The sequence below is a fragment of the Mustela lutreola genome, chromosome X (genome assembly GCF_030435805.1).
Source record: "Mustela lutreola isolate mMusLut2 chromosome X, mMusLut2.pri, whole genome shotgun sequence".
Classification (NCBI taxonomy): Eukaryota; Metazoa; Chordata; class Mammalia; order Carnivora; family Mustelidae; genus Mustela; species Mustela lutreola.
In genome coordinates, this window is record NC_081308.1 from 40,658,157 (window position 1) to 40,666,566 (window position 8,410).

An 8,410-nucleotide genomic window follows, 5' to 3' on the forward strand; every position below is an offset into this window, starting at 1 on the left:
TGAACAGAAGGGCTTACCTGAGTCATTATCTTTTAAAGGCTATAGCTCCAAAAGTCCTGTAGATTGTCCTGTTAAAATATACGATGAACCCATCAACAGTCTCTCACAGTTAGGATTCATGTCGCAACACCTGCATTTAGGACAATCTAAGGAATGTTTCTGAAATGATTTGTTTGTTCCTCGTTCAAATGAACAAAGAATGCAGCACATTTTTACCTTTTTTTTTTTAAAGCAAAAACAATTTTTTTAAAGAATGGACAACAGAACCACTCCAACCCTGATATGTAGTCACTCTTTAAGCCTTATTTCTGTGGTGCATGAGGCATTTACAAGCATTACCTTTGCTTAGTTTTGTTATTTATATACAGTCACATTTCCCTTTCTTGGTGTCCAGTTCTAATTTTTGACAAAATGCGTAGAGTTGTGTAATTGCCATCGAGATCAGAATACAGAAAAGCCCCCTCACCCCTCAATACTACTTCAACCTGCTTGGTTTAGAGTCAAACATTCCTGCTCCCCTAACTCTACTAACCACGTATCTGTTCTCCCTCCCTGCAGTTTTGCCTTTCCCAGAATGTCATGGAGATGAGATTTTACCATGTGAGACCTTTTGGGCATTAGGAAAATGCATTTGAAATACACCCATGTTTGTGCGTGGATCTCTAGTTTGCTCATTTAAAAAAAAAAAGAGATTTATTTTTTTATTTGACAGACAGAGATCACAAGTAGGCAGAGAGTCAGGTGGAGACCGTGGGGGGGAAGCAGGCTCCCTGCTGAGCAGAGAGCCTGATGTGGGTCTCAATCCCAGGACCCTGAGATCATGACCTGAGTTGAAGACAGAGGCTTAACCCACTGAGCCACCCAGGTGCCCCATAGTTTGCTCATTTTTATTGCAGAGTAAGATTTCATTTTATGGATCTGTTTGCCTATTGAAGGACGTTTGGGTTGTTTCTAGTTTGGTGTTATTATAACTCAAGCTGCTATTAACATCCATGTACAGGTTTTGTGTGGGAACAGAAGTTTACTTTTCTCTAGAGTAAACAGTAAATCCTTAGGAGTGGGATTACTGGGTCATATAGTAAGTGTACTTGTAACTTTGAAAGAAAATACCAAGCTGTTTTCTGGAGTGACTGTACTATTTCACATTTCCATCAGGAATGACTGTTCCGGTTGTTCTGTATCTACACTAACACTTTGTATGGTCAGTATTTTTTATTTGAGCCATTTTAATAGGTGTAGAGTAGTATCTCATTGCAGTTTTAATTTGTATTTCCCTGGTGACTTAATGATGATCATATCTTTTTTTTTTTTTTTTTAGATTTTATTTATTTATTTGACAGAGAGAGAGAGATCACAAGTAGGCAGAGAGGCGGGGGTGGGGGTGGTGGGGGTCGGGGAAGCAGGCTCCCTGTTGAGCAGAGAGCCCGATGCAGGATGCAGGGCTCAATCCCAGGACCCTGAGATCATGACCTGAGCCGAAGGCAGAGGCTTAATCCACTGAGCCACCCAGGCACCCCATTTTTGTTATTTTTAAAAAAGATTTTATTTATTTATTTGAGGGAGAGCGAGAGCGTGAGCAGGGGGAGGGGTAGAGGGAGAGGGAGAAGCAGGATCCCCACTGAGCAGGAAGCCCACCAGGACCTGGGTGGGGGTCAGGACCTGGGCTGAAGGCAGATGCTCAATCAACTGAGCCACCCAGGTGCCCCATCAATTGTATTTTTCTTTTTTGAAATTGTTTCTCCTATTCGGGTTTCCTTATAATTCAACTAAACCTTAGAATTAATTTTAGATAGTTACAAAAAATCTAGCTGAAAATTTTGTGATTGTGTTAAATCTATAGATCCTTGTGGGGGAAATAGACATCTTACCAATAATGAGTCTTCAGAGCCATGAGCCAGGTATATTTTTCTATGAATTTAGGTCTTATTTGATTTTTTTCAGCATTGTTTTGTAGTTTTCAATATCCGATACTGCACATATCTTATAGATTTATCCATAAATATTTCATGTTTACTGTAGCTGTTTTAAATGGTATGCTTTTTAAAAATTGAAGTTTTGTTTTGTTTTTTTTTAAGGTTCAGGCAGTGTTTATAGGGGGCTTATACCAAGAGCAGGTGTCCCAGACAGCTCCCTGAGCAAAGACCCACAGTTTGTAAAGGAGCTGAGAAAAAAAAAGTTTTAATAACTTATTACTAACATATGGAAATACACTATATTTTTATATATTATCCTTGTATTCTAAAACCTTGTAAATTCATTAACTACTTCCCGGAGCTTTGACTTCTATAATGAACTTTGTTTTTTGATAACCTTGTAAGACATTATTTTATACATTCAAATTGCCTTTAGATTTACCCCTATTTTTTTTGCCATTTTCTTTGCTCTTTTCTTTTCTCATCTCATATTTTTCCATCTGAGATCACTTTCCTTCAGCATGAGGTATATCCTTCATACTTTACCCTTTATACTTTTCTTAATGGAAAACTCTCTCAATTTCTTAATATAAAAATATATTCAAAGGAAGGAAAAAACAAAAGTGGCTGTTTTTCACAGAGGGCATGATTTCACAGAGGTCATTCTTTCAAACCAAAAGAATGACCAAGAAAAAAAACCCCTCCTGGAATTAATAAGTGAATATAGCAAAGTTGTAAGATACAAGGGTAATATACAAAAGTCAATCCCTCTCCTATATGCCAGCAATGAACCAGTAGACTCTGAAATTAACATAATTTCACTTACATTAGTACCCCCCAAATTAAATATTTAGGTATAAATCTAACAAAATATGTACAAGATCTATATGAAGAAAACTGCACAAAACTAATGAATGAAATTAAAGAACTAAATAAATGGAGAGATACTCTGTATTCATGGATAAGAAGACTCAATATTGTCAAGATGTCATTTCTCCTCAACTTGGTCCATAGATTTAATTCAATCCCAATCAAAATCCCAGCAAGTTATTTTGTGGATATTGGAAAACTAATTCTAAAGTTTGTACAGACAATAACCCCAGAATAACCACTACAATACTGAAGGAGAAGAACAAATTTGGAGGACTGACACTACCTGACTTCAAGATTTATGATAAAACTACAATAATCAAGACAATGTGGTACTGGCAAAAGACAGACAGATAGACCAATGGAACAGAATGGAGAGCCCAGAAATAAACCCACATAAGTCTAGTCAACTGATCTTTGACAGAGGAGCAAAGGCGAGTCAATGGAGCAAAGATAGTCTTTTCAACAAATGGTGCAGAACACCTGGATACTCCCATGTGAAGAAATGAATCTAGATAGACTTTACATCCCTCACCAAAATTAACTCAAAATGAATCACAGACCTAAATATAAATCAGAAGTATAAAACTCCTAAAAGAGATTCACGATATTGTGACTTACAAGGAATACATATTTGGTCATTCAGATGACCAAACTGTATTTCTCATATATATTTGGTCTTAGTCCCAGTTCCTGGCTCACAGCTCCTAAAACCCTTTGCTCTTCCTTTGATAAGGGTGATAAAGGTGTCTTTTGTTATGTTAATGAGACAATCTTCAGAAAGCCCTTAGCTCACCTAAGTGGGGGGGTTACTGGTTGCCAAGAGAACCAACTACATGATTGGAGGGTTGGTGCTTGATCTCACCCCACCCAACCTCCACCTCCAGGGTGAGGAGAAAGGTGGCAAATTGAGTTTAAATCCTGAGATATTAATTTTTTAATAAATCTAAGAACAACTTTATTTTCTCTTTTCCACCCAGAGCAACTAAAAATCAGCTAAAAGTGGGTGTGGCCTGGGAGGAGAGGGAGCTCTGAGAGTCACAGTTCTCTTCATCCTCTATATCTGGTGGTGCTAAGGGGCCTGGGGAGAGAAGGTGCTAGCAACAAAGGCAAAGTCAAAGTGAAGGGCATGAGGGGACTCTAAAAGTGGGCAGGGGGTGGCTGGACTGAGGTGGAGCCCCTGGTGTCTGATCTTCCCTGTCCGCATCTATGTCCTCAGACCCACCCTCCTGCTCCAAGTCCATCCCTGACAGCTTCTTGTCCTTGCCTTTGCTTCCTATCCTCCTATTCCTCCAGCCATTGTTGCCTGGCTTCTGGCCCCTCTCCCTTTCCATGGTGTTATCTTCCCTGTCATCCTGCATCTCAGGCACAGAGGCCACCAGGTCCTTCAAGAAGTCAGGCTGCTGGGGGCACCTGGGTGGCTCAGTCGGTTAAGTGGCTGACTTTCAGTTTCAGCTCAGGTCATGATCTCAGGGTTATGGGATTGAGCCTGTTGGACTCTGCACTGGGCTCTGGGTCTGCTTATCCTTCTCCATCTGCCTCAGTTCCTTTCCCTGCTCACACACTCTCTCAAATAAATGAGTAAATAAATAAAGTAAAATAAAATCTTAAAAAAAAAAAAGTCAAACTGCTGCTCCAGCTCAAGACACTGCTTCAGGTGGGATGTGGTCATGGTTTGGTGCTTCAGGACCAGGTCACCTGGAAGGTCTTTGTCAACAGTGACTGGAAGAAGAGTTCGAGCACCCAGGAGATAATGATAGGTACAGCCGCTGCCACCTTCCCAATCTCTTCGTCTGCATGAGGTTCTTGATTCACCTCAGCATGAACCCCACGTTATAGTTCTTGGTTGGCATCAATTTAATCAATCATGACTATATAATGAAGCCTCCACAAAACCCCAAAAGGACAGGGTTTGGAGAGCTTTCAGGTTGGTGAACACGTAGAAGTTCTGGGAGAGTGGTGCACCTGGAGAAAGCATGGAGGCTCTGTGCCTGTTTCCCACACTATGCTCTGTACATCTCTTCCATCTGGCTATTCTTAAGTTCTATCCTCTGATAATAAATAAGTGATCTAGTAAGTGAAATGTTTCTTTGAGTACTGTGAGCTGCTCTAACAAATTAATTGAATCCAAGAAGGACCTTGGGTGACAACCTGGGCCTGCAACTGGCATCTGAAGGGAGTGATCAGTCTTATAAGATTAAAGTTTCAACCCATGGAATCTGGTGTTATCTCCAGGTAAACAGTGTCAGAATTGAGCTGAATTGTTAAGACACCCAACTGGTGTCTGGAGCATTGCTTGGTGGTGTGGGAAAACCACCCCCACCTCCCTAACACTAAAATTGGGTGCTCAGACCACAAAAGAATAGCCAAGGGGAAAAAACCTAGATGATCTTGAGTGTGGTGATGACTTTTTAAGCTATAACACCAAAGGCACAATACGTATGAAAGAAATAATTGAGAAGCTGGACTTCATCAAAATTAAAAACTTCTGCTCTGTGGAAGATAATGTCAAGAGATTGAGAAGGCAAGCCAGAGACTGGAGAAAATATTTGCAATGTACACATCTGGCAAAGGACTCATATTCAAAATATATAAACCATTCCAAAAATGCAACAAGAAGAAAACAAACAACCCAATTCAAATGGACCAAAAATCTTAACAGAAACTCCCCCAAAGAAGATACACTAGATGGCAAATAAGCATATGAAAAGATATCCTTCATACGTCCTCAGATAAGTGCAAATTAAAACAAAACTGAAGTACTATTACACATCATATTAGAATGACCAATACCCAGAACCCTAACAACACCAAATGCTGGTGAGGTAATGGAGCAACAGGAACGCTCATTCATTCCTGGTGGAAATGTAAAATGATACAGAGACAGTTTGGTGGTTTGTTACAAAACTAAATCAACTCTCACCATATGATCCAGCAACCTTGGTATTTACACAAAGGAGCTGAACACATACATCCACATAAAAGCCTTTTCATGGGTGTTTATGGCAGCTCGATTCATAATGCAGCAGCTTGGATGGAAGCAACCAAGATGTCCTTCAGTAGGTGAATGGGTAAATAAACTGTGGTCCCTCCAGGCAGACTATAATTCAGCACTAAAAAGAGATGAGCTACCAAGTAATGAAAAGACATGGAATAAATGTATGTTAAATGCATAGTACTAAATGAAATAAACCAATCTGAAAAGGCTACATGCCATATGACTCCACCTACATGTATTCTGTAAAAGCCAAAAATAGGAAGATAGGAAAAAGATTATTAGTTGCCAGAGGTTTGAATTTGGGTGGATTGTTGCAGGGAGGGGCTAGGAATGAATAGAAGGACCACAGAAAAATTTTAGGGCAGTGAGAATATTCTGTATGATATTATAATGATGGATACATGTCATTACATGGATGTATTTATCCAAACCCATAGAATGTACAACACCAAGAGTGGACTCTAATATAAACTATGGACTCTGGATGATGACCATGTGTCATTGCAGATTCATCAATTTTAATAAATATGCCACTTTGGTGTAGAATGTTAATACTAAGAAAGGCTATGTATGTGGGGGGCAGGGGATATATGAGACATCTTGGTACCTTCTCCCCAATTTTTCTATGAATGTTACACTGCTCTAAAAAAAGTCTGAATTTTAAAAATGTATCCATTTTGCCCTCAGTCTTCAAAGATACTTTTTCTGCACAATTCTTATCAGTAGTTACTTTCTTTTAATATGTTGAAGATATTATTCACTTCCTCTGCCTTCTATTGCTGCTGTTGAAGCATCAGCTATTAGTCTAAATGCCACTCCATTGAATATCATCTGTCTTTTATCCTGGGCCAATTTTTTTTGCTTTTCTTTTAGTCTTTGCTGTTTTGCATTTTCACTCTGATGAATGTAGGTGGGAATTTCTTTTACTTCTCTCATTTGAAATTGGGGGACTTCTAGAATTGTGGGTTATGTATTTCATCAGTTCTAAAAAGTAATAGCCATTATATTTTTACTCCCTCTCTACTGTCCTTCTGGAATTCTATTTAAATCATTGTTAGACCCTTTTACTCTATCTCCCAAGTTCCCCATGTCTTTTGTATTTTCCATCCCTTATTTTCTCTGTGACACTTTCTGGATAACTTTTTCTGACTTATCTTCAAATGCACCCAATTATCTTTGTATTCATGAGTAATTTATTAGTTTTATGCATTAATCCATAATATATCTATATATGCTTACATATATGTACATATATCCATCCACATTCATATTCATATCTACATCTATTTATTTATATACATATATTTATTTCTAGAAGTTCTAACTGGTTCTTTTCCAAATCTGATGTCATTTTATAAGGTTTTTGTGTTGGCAATGATATTTTCAGTTCACCTTTTATTTATTTAAACATTGAAAGCATAGTTGTTCTACAAACCTTGACTAATAATTCCATATGTGAAGTCTTAGTGGATCTCTCTGTCAGCTGTTCTCTCTGCTTATTCTCATGCTTAGTGTTTTTTTTCTTGTGTGACTTGTACTGTTTGCTGTTAAGTATCACTGAAAACGTATTTATATGGGGGGACCTTGGTCTGTTGAGCATCCAACTCTTGAAATCAGATCAGGTCATGATCTCAGGGTCATGAAACCAAGCCCCATGTTGGGCTCCATGCCCAGCATGGAGCCTGCTTGAGATTCTCTCTCCTTCTGCCCCTCCCACCTTATCTGCTCCTCTCTAAAATAAATAAATAAACAATAATAATTCGAGTAATATGAAAGATGCAAAATACACAAAAGAAAATATGCATTTGCTTAAACCAAGTATCTAAGGACATTGTCTGTTCGAGATCACTTCAAACTAAATTCAATGCCTGAGGGTTTTGTCCTTACATATTTTTTTCCCCTTTGGCATTCCATAAGATGTCAATTTCAGCTAAAAATACACCAAAAGGCCAATTCACTTGTGCTTCACCCTGCCCCTAATAGTATAACCTTTGGGGATTTCTGCTTATAGTAGTGACAGTCTCATCTTAGACTCTCCACCGTAGGCAGGACATGTCACCCTGGCTGTTAAAACTAAAGTTTTAATTTTTTCTGATTGACAAAGGTCTTGAGTGGCCTCTAGGTTCCTTTTACCCATCTGCGTTCCTACTTTCTTTTCAAGTTTGCCCTAGAAATTACTATCTTGTCAGCTTTTCAGTGCTTTTAAAAAAACATTTTATTTTTGCATTTTATCCATAACTTGTAGTTGCTTTTCTGCAAAAAGGTTGGTCCAAGTCACTTACCCTGCCATTAATAGAAATGGAAATCAATTCATAACATTTACAAGAGAAGTCCCATTCCAGATTGGAATTGTGCAGTGCCTGATGTGACATGGCTGCGATAGATATTTTTATTTATTTTCACTTTATTATTGTGGGGAGGGGTTACCCATTCCAGTTTCTGTGCACAACTATTTTATTTTAGGGGAAGAAAATGAAATATTCAGTAGGAGTCTGTCTTTTGGCGTCAGCAATGAACAGATTCTCTTCCCCATCTGTTAGTGGGGGGGAGGGTCAAAAACATTTTCTTTTTCTCTATAATTTTCTCTTTTCAGACATATTTATACAATTTTACAATTTCCTTTATGTTG

General features: G+C 38.5%; 1 pseudogene; it reads right to left on the reverse strand.

Moving 5' to 3' along the window:
* Nucleotides 1-3,775: 3,775 nt before the first annotated feature.
* LOC131820927 (dr1-associated corepressor-like) lies at nucleotides 3,776-8,153 on the reverse strand (annotated as a pseudogene).
* Between the last annotated feature and the right edge of the window lie 257 nt (nucleotides 8,154-8,410).